This window comes from Chiloscyllium plagiosum, chromosome 13 (assembly GCF_004010195.1).
Source record: "Chiloscyllium plagiosum isolate BGI_BamShark_2017 chromosome 13, ASM401019v2, whole genome shotgun sequence".
Taxonomy (NCBI): domain Eukaryota; kingdom Metazoa; phylum Chordata; class Chondrichthyes; order Orectolobiformes; family Hemiscylliidae; genus Chiloscyllium; species Chiloscyllium plagiosum.
Window position 1 is genome coordinate 50,053,331 of NC_057722.1, and position 18,858 is coordinate 50,072,188.

General features: G+C 38.9%; 1 long non-coding RNA gene across 1 annotated transcript in view; it reads right to left on the minus strand.

The window, feature by feature from the left end:
* Positions 1–247: 247 nt before the first annotated feature.
* The window catches only part of LOC122556320, a 23,074-nt gene continuing 4,463 nt past the window's right edge, over positions 248–18,858 (minus strand). Inside the window, exon 2 of the long non-coding RNA XR_006313502.1 lies at positions 248–778. This is a non-coding gene — a long non-coding RNA (uncharacterized LOC122556320). The remainder of the gene's footprint in view (positions 779–18,858) is intronic.

Consider the following 18,858-nt stretch of genomic DNA (forward strand, 5'->3'; position numbering starts at 1 on the left):
AATTAATTGGTTACCCTATGGCAGCAAACTCTGTTATCATTACCATTCTTACAGTGGTAAGGTCCAGTTGTTCAGACAAAACTAGGCCTCCCTTAGATACACCAGTTAGCCAGATTGACGTGTTGCAGTATAGTTGAGGCTCACTCAGGGAGAAAGTCCATCCCAGTGATTGTTGCAAGTCATTCTATGCTGCAGGTCAACCTTTGTCATACATGCTTATGATATCAGTATGTAACACACACGTGAATAGCTTGGCTTCAGTCTATCTGAAAACCTCAAACAAATTTATTAATTATTATTTCACTATTAATTTATTATTGTCATTACATATAACCTTCTAACAATGCTTCTGCTGAACTGCATGATAGTTGGTCATGTGATTTATATCCTGGCATTTGGCTCATTAGCATATCAAGCTCTTAAAGCACTAACATGTCTTCCCTTTTTCTCCAAGATAAAGTTACATATACAAAGTGAGAAAATATATATATATTATGGCAGTTGCAAAACTACTCAGAATCAAATAACAGCTTAAGAGTCTAAGAGACTGTATAGTGCGTAGATGGCTTGATAATCTTTCTGGATCTTCTGATGGTATAATTTTCTCAAGATTTAGCCTTCACACTTGAATGCTGTCAACTTGTATGTATACTGGAGCTGTATGTGCTGTGTGCATGTTTATTGTCATCCTGATGGTCTTCCATATCTTTGTTATCCAAGGTTATTTTTGAGTGCAAGTCCAGAAAGTGCTGGAGAAACCCAGCAGGTCTGGTAGCATCTATTGAGAGAAAAGTAGAATTAACATTCCATTCCAATATGAATCTTCTTCTAAGGAAGCTCAAGAAAACATGTAAACAGCTTAGACTATAGTTTGCAGTAACAGATAATTTATGCAATCTCCTAGCATTATTTCAGCTAGAATACACATAACAGTCATGTGGTTTACATCCTGCCACTTAGATGCATATCAAGCACTTAATGCAATGCAACTGTTAAAGGAATCATACAATATCCTTTCCTCCTGCTCTCATGTGATTGACACACTACTGACCACTTCACTCTCGAACAAAAAACATCTCAGTACTTTGTCCTTGCTGATCTTTCCAGCTTTTCCATTTGTTAACTTGACTGGATTTAGGATCAGTCACTAGATCTAGTTTTTACATTGGCAGTAGGCTGTAGTCATTTATCATCAATGATTTTCATCAAAGCAGTCACTTAAGATAAATAGTTAATCTTCATTCATTAAGATAAACAAGTGAAAATACTCAACAGATCTGTTGGCATCCTTGGTGAGAGAAACAGAATAGGCACTTCAGTTTTGTCTCCTTAATTTGCTTGTTTGCTAAGGTTTTTGCTCCTCTCTTAGAGGAATAAGAATCCTTAGTCATAAACATGGCCAGTTCTTCTTTCTCTTAGTTTAGTCATATGAATGTTAAATATTGTTGGGCACAAAGATATCTTGCAATGGCAAAATTTAATCTTCTAGAAAAAATGAAAAACAGTATTTCATAAACACAGTATATCTATAAGTCTAGCATGAAGTATGGATAACAGAAGCATTGCTATATCAATGTGAAACTTTAATTCCAAAGGAAAGGATCTAACCTATTTATTCTGGTTTTATTTTTGACTCTTCCTAAAAGGAAACAGCTTTTTTTTAATGAATATCCATCCCTAGAATGGATGCTGTGGTTGAACATTACAACTTTCAGAATTCAAGGCAATTGACAATCTGAAGAACTGTAGGACTTCAACCTAGAACCTGACTGCAGGAAATGTCGATCTCTTTCATTACACAAAATTCATGTTCATTTAATTGGTTAAAAGTCGGTTGTAATCTACACAGGCTGGTTAGATGAGCACCCGTTTGTATTTCATCTACTGAGATCAAGATTCAGCTTGATTTATTTAAAGAAATGTTTTCCATTCCTTCTATTCCTTAATAATTGATAAGAACAGGACATATTCAGTCGTGCGTGCAGTCGTGATAGTTGTGTTCTCTGTCACGGACCAGTCACCAGAATAAAATTTATTATGGAGAAATGCTAATCATAATCTTGTACAGAAGCTAAATATTCTCTTCCTAAATAAAGTAATGTTGTGACAGAATAATTTGGATGTTAAACAATTACTTTTATTACCTCATACATGATGTTTGATGCATAACAGATCATTAAGTGTTCAATGCAGCTTACAATTCAAGACATTTTTGTTTGCTTTCTCTAACTTTTTAGTGTTCTTAAAAGAATAAAATTAAGGAATTATGTTCTTTGCAATAATCAGATTGTACACAATATGGACATTTGTTTATTTTAAAAATAGATTTTTTTAGGACTGATAACTTAATTTTGTTCTGGAGTCCTCTTTTCAGCCCAGAGTTCAAAGTCAAGACAAACGGTGTACAGGTCAGATGCAAAGTGAAGCTCTTTACCTTTCCAATACAAATATGCCTGGATCTGAACCCAGTCAAGCACCTACTATTACAGTGGTGTGATATCTCCAGTTTTCACACTAGCCTTTCTTATTGACCTTCTTGAATATTGTGTGTGAAGATGTGAGGTATCATGGAAAACAATTTTATTTTTTAATCACCCAGTGAAATTTGGATGATACCAAATCAGCAGACACTTGCATGTATCATCAAGCTGAAAATCATATGAGGTGTAAAACCAGATACCAATCGCTATCATCCATTTTTTTTTCTCTATGTTAAAGTTAAAATTGTCCTCAGTGAGATTTATCCACATAAAGAAAATTAGAATTCAAGACATTTTGTGTTTTCTGAACATATTCAGACTACTCAAAGCCATTTCACAAAAGTCCCTTTCAACTGGCAGAGAGAGATTTTCACCCCATTAGTCAAGTCCCAAAGGTGAGAGGACAATGCACACTGCACTCTCTATTCCTACAGATGACTTTTCCTTTGCCATGTCCTTTCTTTCAATAAATAGTCCTCACATTTCTTTTAATTTTGTTTAATTAATTAACAAAATATCTGGTGACAAACAAAAACATGAATTCGTTGAAGAAAGAAAGCAATGTTGAAAATGCAGTTATATTTTGTTGTTTACAGTTAGGCTTTGATAGCACTAGCTGTAAAACACACAGATAAAAGGTGGCGCCAATGCATTTTATGGTGTTATAGTGGCCATCAGTAATTGTTCAACACTGACAGCAGCAATTCAACTGATTATTTCTTTTTGCCTGAGGTTTACAACAGATACACACAATGGGGAAGCATTTTCTCTTACAGTTCTAAATTGTACTGAAACTCTTAACTTATTCATAACAGATAGATCTCCAGCTGAGACAGACACTTCACTATTGCGCTGCCTGACAGTTTTCTGTGTTCTTTCCAAACACTGGGGGATTTAATAAACATATCTGATAATCTCTCCTATGCTAGAGGGGAAGATGACACTGTATACAAAATTACCTTACTTCCACTCTGAGGGAGGCAAAATTATAGCATCATTCAATCAAATGTTTTTTTTGAACATTAACACTATGCTGCTCTTGTACAATGCATACTACTTCCTCTTCTCAATGAATTAATACAATTTTCTGATGTAAAAAATGTAATTAGCAATGATGTAATAATTCTTCCATAATATAATCCTTTTGATACCCAGTTTGTTCATGGACATCAAGTGCCTATTTACGCAATATTGCTTTTCTGTAAGATAAGTTCATCTTTGAAAAGGACCACAAGTTTTAAGATTTTCATACAGGAATTGACAAAATTGTCAAACAACACCCACCTTCCAAAACATTTGTAACTATGTATAATTAAAATTGAGTTTCATTGAAACATTATGAAACAAAATGTTCATTTTTATTACATGAAGACAAATCCTCCTTGTAGAATACTTCTTCCCTTTAATTTTTCCAAAACACAATGAAAATTTGTTTCCTCAGGTTTGGGGGCCAAAGCATAATGTCCTGCTCATAGTGTGAAGAACGGAACAGTTTGAGTTTTGTTTTCAGTGCAGGAATCTTGTCACCAGCATTATTATATTTTCACCATATTGATAGTACTTTGAATATTTTCAAGTTAATTTACACCAAAATTCCATTTAGCTAAAATTGTAGTGCATAGATTTTGGAAAAATTATTCCTTTCCCAAAAGTTTTATCACCTTTTTGTGAAGGTGCGAATTCATAACTCCCAACAAGAGACTCCATCTGTGAATACCTGAATTGTGAGGTGTAGAATTTCTGCGGGAGATCCCTCCATGGCGTTGTCCCTCCTTATCTCCATTATCTCCTCCAATTCCACATCCTTCTGAGATATCTGCACTGTGCTAATTTTGGTCACTTGTTGTGCCTGATTTTAATTGCTTCACCATTGGTGGCTTTGCCTTCACTTGCCATATTCAGGAAAACTATCCTTATGTATCCCCACTTTTCCATCTCACATTGCTTTTTTAAGACACTTCCTAAAACCTATGACTTTGACCAAGTACCTCCATGTGAGTTTAAGTGTCATACTTTGTTGGTTTACGTTCCTGTGAAATAATTTGGGAAGTTTTATTATATTTACTTAGCACCATCAGAGTAAGTTTACTTTGACGAAGACTGGCATAAATTCTGCAGTTTCAATCTTTAACTTGTTGAGTGTTGGAGATGAGCAATTAAGTCAAACGTCTATGCAGAGCAAGGTGTATCCTCTGTGTGGCACCATGTGTTTACAGCTGAATATGATGAAATGGTAGATGGGAGAACTAGTTTTGGTATAAGATTAAATTCAACTGTTCTGAAGTAATTCATATCTGTACATATGAATATAATCATGCCATTGCACTTAGCTACAACAATTGACCAAGAGACAAGTCTCAGTAACCATGTTATAAAAACGCAACTGCATTTTTTATATAAAAACCGAAAATGCTGGAAATACTCAACAAGTCAGACAACATCTGTGAGAGAGAAACCGAGTTCACAATTTAGGCCAATGACATTTTGTTGAAACTAGGAAATGTTTTGGATGTAATTAGTTCTGAGAAAGGGATAGGTAGACAAAGACAAAAGGAAGGTCTGTTGAAGACTGGAGAAATTTAATGACACAAGGGTTAATCTTAGAGAGTTAAAGGAAATTGTGGGGGCAGGGCAGGAAAAGAAATCAAAAGTTAAACTTAGAACAGGTGTGCCATCACCTTACAGTGTAAGTAAGAGTAAAATGGAAAGAGTCAAAGAAAGGGAAACAAAATGAGCAAAGTTTATAGATTGAATTCAGTGTTGATTCCAGAAGATTATTGAGTGTCTTTTCAAAAGATGAGGTGAAGTGATAGACCACTAGAAGCTCATGCTCATATTTGCAATATGTGCAGATGTGAACCACAAAGTGGTCCCCCAGTTTGTATTTGATCACACCAGTGTAGAGGGGCCCAAATTGTGAGCAATGAGCAGAGCATGCAAATTGAAAGAAGTACAAGCAAATTGCTCCTTCAGCTGGTAATGGGACCTTTGATGCTGAGGAGAGAGGAGAGAGAAGAGAGGAGAGAAAATTGTATGTGTTACATATTCTAGTTTTACATAGAAGGGTGTCTTGAGAAGAGAACAGGGTTTTGTGGTGGATTGATGTGTGGAACTTTCACAGGACGAACAGTCCTTTTGGAATACAGAATGGGGAGGGGAGGCATGGTGGCATCACACTAGAGGTGGCAGACATGGAGTTAAATAATTATTGAACACAGAGGTGGAAAGTGAAGATAAGGGGAGCCCCAATACATTCCTGGGAATTAAGTGAAGGGGTAAAAGCTGAAATGCAGGAAATTTCATGGACATGGTTGAAGGTCTTGTCAACTATGACAGGGAAGAATCCTAGGATGATGGCAAGGGAAAACACCTCAGAAAGTTCACGAGTAAAATTGTATATCATAAAAGCAGCTGTGGCAGAGGCAGATTAACATGGAAAATGGAATGGAGTCTTTACCAGATGCAAGATGTGACGAAGATTGGAAATGAACCATTTGAAGCTAGAGAAGGGTGGAAATTGGAAGGAAGTTTTATAATTCAGGACAAGAATAGGTCATCATAGCAACATAGTCATCAATATACTGGAAAGAGTGTTGAGAGAAGCAACCTGAGTATAACAGGAAGGAGGAATCTTCCACATATCCCAAAGACAGATATAGACAGGACACTTACAGGTACTTATGTGGTGGAAATGAAATGACTTACAAGAGAAACTGTTCAATGAGAAAATGCATTCAGCAAAGAGGAGGAGAGTGGTGGTTGATGGAAAGTGGTTAGCTCTTGATTTAAGGAAGAAATGTAGAACACCAAGTCAATCCTGGAAGAGGATGGAGGTATAGAGAGACTGGATGTACAATAGCAAAGAGGAGACAATTACTGCCAGAAACTTAGATTCTTTTAAAGTGATGGAGAGCATCAGAAGAATCACAGATATAGGGGGTGAGTGAATGGACAAAGAGCAGAAAGCTTAGAGTCAAGGTAAGAGAAAAATCAACTCATTGATACTGAAATAAACTGAAATGATGGGTCTACCAGGAGAGTCTCATTTATGGATTTAGTGAAAGAGTTGTACATAGTTGAGGGAGTTATCAACTGGGTACATGTGGAGGGAGGAGCATCAAAGGAGTTGAGGTCGGTGGCCATCCTGAAAATAATGCTTGATGTTTGGTGGTCAGTTCATGGTCATTCCAGGGGAAGTGGGAGGAAGTGTCAGAGAGATGATGATCAGCCTCTGCCAGTTAGAGGTCATTCTGCCAGACAATGATAACTACCTTGTCACAGGTTTGGTAAATCTGAACCAACAGAATGCAACAAATTCAGAAGGAAACAGGTTGCAGCAAATGAAGGGAACAGAGAAATCGAGATGACCAATGTCATGCCAAAATTTCTCAAGGAAAGGATCAAGAGAGGGAAGGGCCACATGTTTTAAAATTCATTCATGGGATATGTGTGCTGCTGACAAGGCCAATACTTATTGCCCATCCTCAATTGCCCTTAAGACAATAAATGATTACAATATTCCATTGTTGGTCGTGCACTGAAGTGGTGTACATAAAATGCTAATTAATGAGTAACTGCTAAAGAGTATTTCAAAATGATATTTACCATTAATTAAAAAACTACCAAAGGTGGTGATTCGCCTTCTTGAACTGCCAAATCCATTAGGTGTAGGTACACTCACAGGGAAGTTGGGAGAGGGAAAGCTCCAGGATTTTGAACCAGTGAAGGAATAGCAATTTTGTTCCAACTCAGGATGGTGTGAGACTTAGAGGAGAACTTGGAGGTCCTGGTGTTCCTATCTACCTGCTTCCTTTGTCTTCTAGGTGTTAGAGGTAACTGGTTTGCTTAAATAAGATTTATGATTTGTATCCACAGTCGTGAATAATTATTAGTATTCAACTGAGCTGAGTAAAATAGAACAATGGAACTTGTTTAATCAAATGACAGGGAAACAGTGCTTTGTGTAAAATCCAAGTTCTTCTCTTTAACTATGTTGAGTTTCTATTGTCTTCATAACTTTTAGAATTCAGAATGCAGACGTATCAATGACTCTATTTGAAGGCAGTGCCTGGATTATCAATGGCTAAAGAGATTGAACTACTCACCACTATTTAGTTCAAGTGATTACTTTGGCAGTTTCTGAAATAATGGTAAATATCATTTTGAAATACTCTTTAACAGCTGTTCATTTATCAGCATTTTACATACACCACTCCAGAGGATGACAGATGGGTGGAATCTTGTAATCATTTATGAAGGACAGGGTAGACAAAGGATGAGTTGCTCATGATGATTTGTGAAGGCAGTCAATTGCAGGCTTTTGTTGATGATTACAAGATTCCAACCATCTGCCTACCATTGTGGTCTGTAAGTATCAGCCACAACTCACATTACCTTAATAGGCAAGTTTCAGTGAAATGTCAGTCTTAAAGACATGGTTTCATTTCATTGTTAAAAACTGCAGCAAGATATCTCTACAAATCTAGTCACAATCTTTTTAGTTATATTTGCTGTATTCCTCTTCCACACCTTCCTTGGCTTCGTGCATCCATGAAACTTCTATTTTAGTGAGTGAATGGTATATTCTGCTTCACTTTCTTTATGATACCATATTGCTTAACTTGGACATCCTTCCTTGGTCTACTGGTTTAATCCAAGATGCGTCCCGTCCAGTGAACCTGACTGAGGACACTAACCAGAAATATAGGCAGTGGATTCAAACAACAGCTTTGATGTGATTCTAACATGAACAATGGCAGCTTGCAGTATCTCTGATGAACATTATACTTTTTAGTTATCGCATGGATGCATAACACTTAGCCTGGCAGGTAGATACAACATGAACAAAAGCCTCCCTTTTCAGCTATCTCTGCCAGTGAAGCTGCTCTGATATCCTGTAAAAAGCATTAATATTGAATGCTTAGGTACTAGAGAAGTTAATACAGGTCAAATTGCACTGTGCAAGAATGGCATTCTGCCATTTAGCATTTTAAAATAAATAAAGTAAAACAGTGGAAAAAAAATCTAAAAATATATAGGGTAATACTGTGCTGCAATATTTCATGACATAAGAAACAATTGTATCGAGTGACAAAACTTAATTTCTTGCACTGATAAGCAGTGGCTATTGTTAAATTAGGCATTAGTCAGTTTTCAGAATATTTCTGAGGGACTCCGAGCACATTGCAAATAAAGTGTTGGGGTGGTTGATAAGTATATACCACAAGAATGAATAATCATTGAATATTGGTCCTAGGTCCTGATTAGAATGCAATCAGCAAGATGACCATGCAGATAGTATCCTCGAATAACTGATTTGGTCAGTCCTAGTTTGGAGACCAAGAATCAGGTACGGTAGCTGAATATGAAAAGCTTGCAGAAGCAAATTAAAGGTGAGACTGTGACCAAAGGGAAAGCAACGAAGAAGTAGTTTACCACAACATATGTGAGAAACATACAACAGTTAATATATATGACCGGACATCCTATATATCTCAGAGGTCTCCTGCAACTGCCATAAGTATTTTCTTCCAAATCTCCGGAAAATTTTTCCCTGACTGCAGCTGTGGGTGTCTCCAACCATCAGTGCAAATGGCCACCTACCAGCTCTAGTTGATGAGTAAGAAGAATGTGGAGGCAGTCAGCTGGAGAGAAGTGAAAATAACATTGTCTATCTTAACATTGTCAGTTGGCCCCTATTTGCTTCATTTATGATTTTCCCATCAGCTTCTGATGTAAGTTCTGGCTATTAAGATGAAGATCTTCTCAAAAAACTAAAATCAACTTAGCAGTAAATTAGCATGGAACTTTTCTTCCCATTACTGCCCTGAATTTAAACACAAACAGAGCAGTAATTACATGTAAATATTGCCCTCTGACTTGTGTCTGAAAGCTATTTCATAAGTGTTAAGAATAGATTCCCTACATTATGGAAACAGGCCCTTCAGCCCACAACAAGCTTCCAAAGAGTAACCCACCCCTGACTATTTTTACCCCTGACTAATGCACCTAACACTATGAGCAAGTTAACATGGCCAATTCACCTAAGCTGCACATCTTTGGATTATGGGAGGAAATGCACACAGACACAGGGAGAATGTGCAAACTCCACACAGACAGTCACACAAGGTGGGACTTGAACCCACGCCCCTGATGCTGTGAGGCAGCAGTACTAACCACTGAGCCACCATGCCGCCACAAAGTATGGTATAAATGTCTTTCTGCACTTGGATCTCACCATTGACGCATATCTTCAGCTTTGCTGAGTGCTGTATTGTAAAAGCATGAAAGACGTCACACAGTCTTTTCACCATTCCGTCACCATGGTAATCAGTTTGTGTCTTCATGCAGTAAAATGTCAGTTTCTGACTGAATTATTGATCCTTAACAATTGAAGGATGTCATGACCAAGTTTTAAAACCTTAAAGTGATATGGACATTTTTTAACTTGCAATTCCAAACTTGTGGTTTTTGAAAAGAAGGCTGATACAGCCAAAATGGCTGTGGATATAAAATATCCGATTATCTAGAGAGAGAGAGAACCAGCAAATTTCACATTTCAGATGCAAAGGGAACTTCAAACAACAGTCCTTCAAAGGAGGAAAGAGACAAGTCAAAACAGATTGGACTCCAATCTCTTATCACATCAAAACTAACAAGAAGCACATGATCCCCTGCTCAACAGCAAGGTACTCCACCTTTGATAACCTCCCAAACTGCAGACAGGCTTTGTGTTTTTTTGTTTTGAAAGAGGCAGGGATTTTAAAAATTATTTCAGTTCAACTGGAGGGTGCTAGTGTGACTGGAAGCTTCCATGTAAGTAGTTTGAGTGTTAATGCACTGTAAGGATCATAGTCAAATAACTATATCGTCATTATTCAGGTAAATACCCTCTCTCATGAAAGGGGCTGCAACACAATTATAGGGGAAACAAGACATAAAACAATGCTGGAATTTAATCACAATTGAAAGGAATCTGAACATAGGAGGTATAGTTAGTAAGTTTGCAGATGACACCAAAATTGGAGGTGTAATGGACAGCAAAGATGTAATCTTGATCAGATGGGCCAATGGGCTGAGGAGTGGCAGATGGAGTTTAATTTAGATAAATGTGAGGTGCTGCACTTTGGAAAGGCAAATCAGGGCACTTAATGGTAAAGTCTTGGGGAGTGTTGCTGAACAAAGAGACTTTGGACTGCAGGTTCATTGTTCATTGAAAGTGGAGTCACAGGTAGATAGGACAGTGAAGAAAGCATTTGGTATGTTTTCCGTTATTGATCAGAGCATTGAGTATAGGAATTGGGAGATCATGTTGCGCCTATACAGAACATAGGTTAGGCCACTTTTGGAATAATGTGTGCAATTCTGGTCTCCCTGCAATAGGTGGGATGTTGTGAAACTTGAAGGGTTCAGAAAATATTTACATGGATGTTGCCAGGGTTGGAGGGTTTGAGCTAAAGATAGAGGCTGAATAGGCTGGGACTGTTTTCCCTGGAGTGTTGGAGGCTGAGGGGTGATTTTATAGAGGTTTACAAATCATGAGAGGAATGGAAAGGGTAAATAGACAAAGTCTTTTCCGTGGGTTGGAGAATCCAGAACGGGAGGGCATAGGTTTAGAGGGAGAGGGGAAATATTTAAAAGGAACATTAGGGACAACATTTCCATGCAAAAGGTGGTGTATGGAATGAGCTGCCAGAGAAAGTGGTGGAGGCTGGTACAATTACAACATTTAAAAGGCAGTTGGATAGGTTTATGAATAGGAAGTGTTTAGAGTGTTATGGGCCAAGTGCTGGCAAATGGGATTAGATTAGGTTAGGATATCTGGTCAGCATGAATGAGTTGGACCTAAAGGTCTGTTTCCATGCTGTACATCTCTCTGACTCTATGACTCTAATTAGAGCTACAGAGTCTCAACTAATTTGCCAAACTAAGGATTATAAAACAGCAGGATATAGATCAGTTGGAGGCATGGGCAGAAAAATAGTAGATAAAGTTCTCTGTACAATTGGAGATGATGCATTTTGGATGGTCAAGTACAGATGGAAATTATACAATGAATGGCAGAACCCTTAGGATCTGGGTGTACAAGTTCACAGATCACTGAAGGTGGCAGCACAGTTAGATAAGGTCATAAAAAAGGCCTAAGGCATGCTTGCTTTCATTGGAAAAGGCATTGAGTATAAGGATAGGCAAATTTTACTGCAGCTTTATAGAACTTTAGTTCTGCCACACTTGGATTATTGCATACAGTTCTGGTCACCACAGTACTAGAAGGATGTGATGCTTTAGAGAGAGTACAGGAAAGGTTTACCAGGATGTTGCCTGATCTGAAGGATTTCAGCTGTGAAGAAAGATTAGATAGACTGGCTTTATTTTCACTGGATCACAGGAGGCTGAGGGGCGATCTGTTGGAAGTTTAAGAATATGAATGGCATGGATAGAGTGGAATGTATTAGGCTTTCTCTCAGGATGGATGGGTCAATTACTAGGGGAAAAACAATGACTGCAGATACTGGAAACCAGCTTCTGGATTCGAGTGGTGCTGGAAAAGCACAGCAGTTCAGTCAGCATCCGAGGATCTGGAAAATCGACGTTTCAGGCAAAAGCCCTTCATTAGGAATACAGCCTGAAACGTCGATTTTCCTGCTCCGTGGATGCTGCCTGAACTGCTGTGCTTTTCCAGCACCACTTGAATCCAATTATTAGGGGACATGGGATCAAGGTGCAGGATGAGGGGGATGTTTAAAAGAGATGTGCGAGGCAGGTTTTTCACACAAAGTACAGTGAGTGCCTGGAATGCGCTGCTAGAGGTGGTGGTGAAAGCAGACACAACAGCAGCATTCAAGAAGCACCTGGACGAATATGTGAATAGGAGGGGAATGGAGGGATACAGAGCCTGTAAGTGAAGACAGTTTTAATATGGAAGGGCAAAATGTGTCAGCACAGGCTTGGAGGACTGAAGGGCCTGATCCCTCTGCTGTATTGTTCTTTATCCATTTTTCCTCATATCAACACAACAGGTAGCCTCCACTGTAATAGCCACAATGTCAGCCATAAATCCCTGCAAACAATTCAGAGACTTTTAAAAAAAATTTATCCTCTTGGACATACGCACTTACACAGAGATTAGAAATAAGAGGTATCTTGTTGTATTTAGTAACGAATAAGCACACTTGCTGTTCACTCAAGGAAGCCTGACAATGCTGGTTCATTTTTAAAGCATAAGTTAGTTTGGTCTGGGAGAAAGATATCTCCAAAGGAAGGGATCTTCTTCAAATTAATCCTGTTGCAATCAAACAAGGAAGTGGATACATGAAAAAGAAATGGAGCCAGTTCATCCCTGCTAACCCGTGAGTTGAACAGTTTGGGGTATCCCATCCGGAACCACAAAGAGAACTTTAACGTTGCTAAAAAGAGACTGAAAAATGAAACTTATTGTCTTGGACTTAGGATGCAAGTAGTAGGGATTTTAAAAAGACATAATTTTATACACCATGAGTGAGAGTGGATGATTGATTGGCCCATTGTTTCCAATGATAAATCTACAAGGTTTTTCTCCACTAACAGGTTGCTATTGCCAAGCCAAAACAATGTTTTGCCTACCGCACAGATAAGTAATGCGTCATGTGCATATATGCTGATATGATGCCACATACGTAGGCCATACCTCCCAACAACTGGTGCATTGTATTAAACTGCATGTTACATTGACCTTTCACTTACAGCATGCCTGTCATGCTCAACCAGCCTGTGCTTTCAAGCATTGGAAAGTATGTCCACCATTAGATGTTATATAATCCAGAGTTACACTGGACACCAAGATCATCAGATTGGCTCAGTGTGATGAATTTGTACATGCTAGACTGAAAATGTGTTGCTGGAAAAGCGCAGCAGGTCAGGCAGCATCCAAGGAGCAGTAGAATCAATGTTTCGGGCATGAGCCCTTCTTCAGGATTCCTGAAGAAGGGCTCATGCCCGAAACATCGATTCTCCTGCTCCTTGGATGCTGCCTGACCTGCTGCGCGTTTCCAGCAACACATATTCAGCTCTGATCTCCAGCATCTGCAGTCCTCACTTTCTTCTACAGGCTAGACTGTACATACGTGAATAGTCAGGACCCTGTTAGATGTAAGCAAAAAGAGTTTGTACATATATTTCACCTTTTTCAGAAGAAAAAGGTTATAGAGTCAGCCAAACTTTGCTGGATACACATGGCAATGCCTTGACCGATCAGATCTTCCTGCTTGGTGTGAGACTTAGATTGGCGTTAACTGTTCCTGATGCATCCCCAGGCCAATGATCAGCGCATTCTCTAATGCTGTATAAAATGGTATTTCTATTTCCATGTCCGTTTCTTGCATTCTGGTTCTGATGATTACAAGATAAAAAGTTCCGACTTGTCTCCTTTTAGCAATGTGAAGGAATTGGAGAATGTTGCCCAGGGTCTGGTTTTAAAAGGGACAAAAAAATTTAATCTTTCTGTTACTATGTCATCTCTACTGAGTGTGACATCAAAATTTAACACGTCGGGAACAATGGAACTCAACGAGTTGAATGTGACTCAAACAAAATGAACAGTGTCATGTGTGAGACCAACACTTCTAAAAAATTAATTGTTATTGTCATGAAATGAATAGAATTTTCTGGGTGAAGGGTTATTTGATATTGGCCCTGAATCACCTCATCTAATCATTGATTTACAGCTTGAACACTGTGGAATTGTTAACAGGGCAAGCTCCTAGTGTGAAGGAAGCACCAATATTTTAATTTTGAATCATACAAGTTAATGACAGTTGTGAGGAACACTTTCAGGGCATTAGCATTTTAAGTCTTTACCTTGGGACATTATCAGGAAATAATTTAAGTATACTTTTTTTCCAAAATATTTCTGTTGTAAAGGTCTAATATTTGGAGTGGTCTGAGTACAGCACATTAGTATGTTTCCATATTGGGCAACCGGGGATAAAAAAGTTGTGTTTTTTTTCTCTTCACTCCCACTCAACTTCCCAAACTATATATTGTTGCTCTCAGTTTGTCCATTACAGAGAGGGTAGGAAGCATAATTCTTTATGGGGATAAAATCAGATGATACAATAAAACAAAGAACTGTGGATGCTGAAGATCTGAAACAAGAACAGAAATTGCCAGAGAAACTAAGCAGGTATGGCAGCATCTGTGGGAAGAAAGCAGAGTTAATGTTTTGAGTCTGGTGACACTTCCTCAGAACTGTTGGATGCTGTTAGATGTTGACTGTTTTGCTTGAACCTTCCTGAGACCTGTCCTATATACTATCATGAGGAGAAACTAGAGGATCAGACTGCCAACCGCTCAAAGTCAAAGTTAGTCTTGTAATGTTGTAAAGAAATAATGAAGCATGCATTCCAGTTTGGGGAGTGGGTATCAGGTGGATGACAGTTAGAGGTGCCACATAAGTGGGGCAGGGTTGCAGTTGGGATGGTTAGGGTGCCAGATGGGTGGGAGTAGGGTTCCAGGTGGGTGAGAAGTATAGGTGGCAAGGTGGCATTTGGGTGAGGAGGTAGGATGACAAATTGTTGAGGGGGAAAATGTAACAGGTAAGTGGATGAGGCTGTCGAATGGTCAAGGTGATGGGGTTGGTTGATGTCTGGAAGCTGTCAGTGCAAGCATTCGGTGGGGTTGGGAAGGGTTGGAGTATGATTGAGCAGAGGGGTAGGATTGCTCATGTATCTGGGAGGGGATGGGCAATGCTGAGTATCCGTGGGGGAAATCTGATTACAAATTTGTCTGTTCTTTTTGAGATTTTCTTTCTTAATTGAACAAAATTTGAGTTGTGATGACTACTAATGTCTAGAAATTATTTTAAAAATGTAAGATGTAAACGTGTATTAATTTTTTTCATTTTGTAACAATTCTTGTCAGTGTGCTCCAAAATAATGTCATTTTGATATCAATTGTGGCTTAGGATGTCTAACAGTCAAAATGCCAGACACGAACAACAAAGCAAATATTAAGTTTCAATTCTCCTAGAAAGTATAAAAAGTATTAATAATAATATTTCAACAGAAAGCAATATTTCGTTTACTGACTTGTCATTTGTCTTTGGATTTGAAGTAGGTTCTGTATTACATTTCTAACATCTTTTCTTGACTTCTGTAGCAGATTTTAAACGATTCCTAATATTTATTTTTCTCCTTCTCAAACTGATAAATGTGTTAGTGATGAAGAATAACAACAGCATGTGTGGGATTGCACATTTTAATTATAGGCTGCTGGTGCCTAGTACAAATGACCTAACTGCAGTTATTTAGGAAAGGTTTTAATAACAGGTTTGGGAGACTCAGCAGGAAACTTCTCCCTCTGGGGCATCTGGCCTAGACCTTCCTTATTCTGTTATTATGCTGTGGAGAGGAAGTGGCCAAAGTCAGCTGTACAATACAAAATGACAAGGTAGAAAAGGCCAGCATTATTATTGCACTTTCACTAACTTGTACTGAAGGCATGGAGACAGGAACAGTAAAGTAGAACTGGATCAATGAAACATTAAGCTGAATTTTACAACAAATCACGGTTTTATTTTTATTGTGTTTCATGAAGGGTTCCTCTCCATTGGTCTTCTCGTGTTTCCTCACGTGATCATCCCAAATGTGCCTCATTACCCAGGTACCATGCCTGTTAGTGCCCCTTTTATATGATGTTGATTCTCCCACTCACAATAGATGGAAGAACTCACCACCGCTGGTATATCCTGACATCCCTGGCACCATATTAAAAGGCAATTGTGCATCTGGTCAATCATTGAAGAGTGCAAATTTCTTGGAAAAATTGTAGAATTGAAGAGATTACCAAGTAAAGAAAGAATTTGTGAAACTTGAAAGGATTCAGAAAAGATTTACAAGGATGTTGTCAGGGTTAGAGCATTTGAGCTATAGGGAGAGCCTGAATAGTCTGGGGCTGCTTTCCCTGTAGCATCGTAGGCTGATGGGTGACCTTATAGAGGTTTATATAATCATGAGGGGTATGGATAAGGTTTTTTTCCTGGGGTGGAATTTAGAACTCGAGGGTATAGGTTTTGGGGTAAGAGGTGAAAAATTGAAAAGCGTCCAAAGGGGCAACATTTTCACACAAAGTGTGGGGCATGTATGGAATGAGCTGTCAGAGGAAATGGCCGGTACAACTGCAACATTTAAAAAACATCTGGATTGGTATTTGAATAGGAAGGGGATATGGGCCAAGTGGTGGCAAATGGGACTAGATTAATTTAGGTTATCTGGTCGGCACAGACATGTTGGACTAAAGAGTTTGTTTCCGTGCTGCACTTCTCTATGAACCTATGAACCCTGCTGTTTTTTTCCTTCTGCCAGTCAGCGTTAAAATATTGTCTTGCATAATAACTTGTCTCAATTACCCTCTAAACAATAGTTTTCTTTAGGACCTCACTATGTTAGTAAATGTTGCAATTATTTTGCATCAGCAACAATGGATTAACAGCCATTAGCTTGACCCACAGTTCAGTCTCTTGCTGGTGATGCTAAATGAAGTATCAGCCAGGATGCTAGTAAAACTACTGTTCTTCTTGGAAAAGCCATTGGATTCTTAACTATGCTAGAATAGATAGCAGGAACATCTATTAGAAAACATTCCTGGATTGAAGGTTCAACTGTGATGCACTCACATAGAACTTTTCATCTCTATCCATGGTCTCTTTTCAACATTAGTGAAAAGCAGTTTGAACCTTATGGGAATAGCTGATTTTTAAGGTGCTAATTATTGTTTATGAGCATCAATCACAATGGTAATATTTCTAAATTATCCATTTCAGTAATAAAAATGGAAATAACTGCGGGTGCTGTGAATCAGAGATGAAAGTAGAAATTGCTGGAAATACTCAGTAGGACTGGCAGCATCTGTGGAGAGAAATCAGAGTTAACGTTTCGGGTCCAGTGACCTTTCCTCAGAAGAGCTCGGAGGAAGGGTCACTGGACTCAAAATGTTAACTCTGATTTCTCTCCACAGATGCTGGCAAACCTGCTGAGCATTTCCAGCAATTCTATTTTGGTCTCCATTTCAATAATGTTTTTCTGGGCTGTTTCTAATATTAATTTGTCTCGCTTCAAGAAAGTATTAGGAGAATGTTTTGTTATTGAATGATATAAAAATTGGTAGTAATTTAGTAAATACCTTAGGATTTTCAGGAAGTAAATATATGGTAAAAACTGACATATACTTAATTTAGTACAATACAAATATAATTCAAACAACTCCCTCACACTTTACCTTGTCAATTTAAGTATGTTTTGGATCTCCAATAGCATACTACCCTGACAGCAACAGCACTAGGAAAAGATAGCAAAAATGTTAAATATTACATTGGAGACAGGAGGAGCAGGACTTGCCTGACCCCACAGTCTTTGTAATCCTGTCAGGCTGTTACCATACCTTACCCTCTGCTCTTCCCATCCTCCTCTTCTCTCAGAACTCATCTTCACTGCCTTCAAATGCATGAGCTGCCTATGGAGGAACTGCAGACATTGGTAAGTTGTGCAAATAATGTCAAGGCCCAGTTTTGAGAAATGGGACTAAATGCTGTCAGCTAAATGGCCTCCATCTGTCCTGTGAAATTCCATGAGGATTTCTAAACACGAAATACTTGAAACAGATGAGAAAGCAGATTTACTGTGTGCTACCCTGACTCCGTGAACATTTCTCAAAAGTTAATTCATAAAGATTTAAAAGTCAACAGTTGCTCTCATCTCTTAAAGTAGCTGTAGTTTAAATCAGATGCTGATTGGTTTTAACATTGCAGGGAACCTTTAAATAATTAATACTCTGAAGCTGTCCCAAATGGCTAAGAAATAAGGTCCAAGTCTGCTATCTCTTAAAAGCCTTGGCCTACAGAATGGCAAAGACCCAAATTTCAGGCCCCAATATATTACTTGTAGAGCAACAAATACTGCATGAAACAATACAAATGAAACAAAACAATACAACACAATCCCCCCCGACGTGGTCGACGATGCCCTCCCCCGCATCTCTTCCACTTCCCGATCCTCCGCCCTTGAACCCCGCCCCTCCAACCGCCACCAGGACAGAACCCCACTGGTCCTCACCTACCACCCCACTAACCTCCATGTACAGCGCATCATCCGCCGTCATTTCCGCCACCTCCAAACGGACCCCACCACCAAGGATATATTTCCCTCCCCTCCCCTAACAGCATTCCGTAAAGACCACTCCCTCCGTGACTCCCCCGTCAGATCCACACCCCCCACCAACCCAACCTCCACTCCCCGCACCTTCCCCTGCAACCGCAGGAGGTGCAAGACTTGCGCCCACAAGGATATGCAGGTTTTTGGACTCCTCCATCACCAGACCACAACAACACGACGGTTGGAGGAAGAGC